This window comes from Cebus imitator, unplaced genomic scaffold, assembly GCF_001604975.1.
Source record: "Cebus imitator isolate Cc_AM_T3 unplaced genomic scaffold, Cebus_imitator-1.0 Scaffold538, whole genome shotgun sequence".
Lineage (NCBI taxonomy): Eukaryota > Metazoa > Chordata > Mammalia > Primates > Cebidae > Cebus > Cebus imitator.
The window spans coordinates 538,458-539,426 of record NW_016107853.1 but is presented as its reverse complement, the minus strand read 5'-3'; positions in this window follow the sequence as shown (position 1 = coordinate 539,426).

The window sequence follows — 969 nt, the reverse complement described above, 5'->3', positions numbered from 1 at the left end:
AGGCACGCGCCACCATGCCCAGCTAATTTTTTGTATTTTTTTTTTTTAGTAGAGACGGGGTTTCACCATGTTGACCAGGATGGTCTCGATCTCTTGACCTCGTGATCCACCCGCCCTGGCCTCCCAAAGTGCTGGGATTACAGGCTTGAGCCACCGCGCCCGGCCGATTGTTAATTTTCTCAAGAGAATTTCTAAGTCTAGTCATGACACCACTATGCTGTCTTTCTTTTAATTTAATCTTCCCATAAATACAAATAAGACAATTGTTTAGAATAAGAGCTCTCTAAAATCCTTTTTTAAAAAAATTAGAACTGTTTCTAATTTAAAGGATCCATCTAAGGAAAGAGATCAAACAGTATGAATACTTATATCAAAAAGTACACGAGAGTTGCTACACCCAAGACTAGTCACACAAATTCTTTTCTCCCAGTAATCAAGATTTTGCAGAGGAAAATAGAGACAGGGATTTCTACCTTCTGCTTGACTGGATTCTGCAAAAAGGGAGGCAGGGAGCCTGGCTGGTAAGAACGTCTTATCCTTCCATGGGCTGGTCAGGTCCTGGGTTTCCTAACCTGTGCTTCCGAAGAGCAGAGCTTTGGTATTGTCAGAAAAGGGAAAATCTTAAAAGTGACCCAAGATGGCTGCAAGTTAGACATATGGGTAACAGAAACGGGGCCTGTGGATTAAAGCTGAACTGTTTCCTGCAAGGCTGGAGTTTGTCAGATACTTCACTGGATTATTGAGCACACAGACAGTGTGGAATCAGTCATCCCCTAAGATGCCCACCTGCTCGTTAACCGTTTACCATTGTCAACCGGAAATAACTGAAAGGACCGGAATCCGTTTTAAACAGTTTATTCAAGTGAAAGACTGGCAACTGCCATCAGAAAACACAGACTCCTGAGAAGTGGGGCCAGTGCTCCGAAATTAAAAGTTAAGGTCTCGCTTATGTTGGCAGAAAAGAAAGAA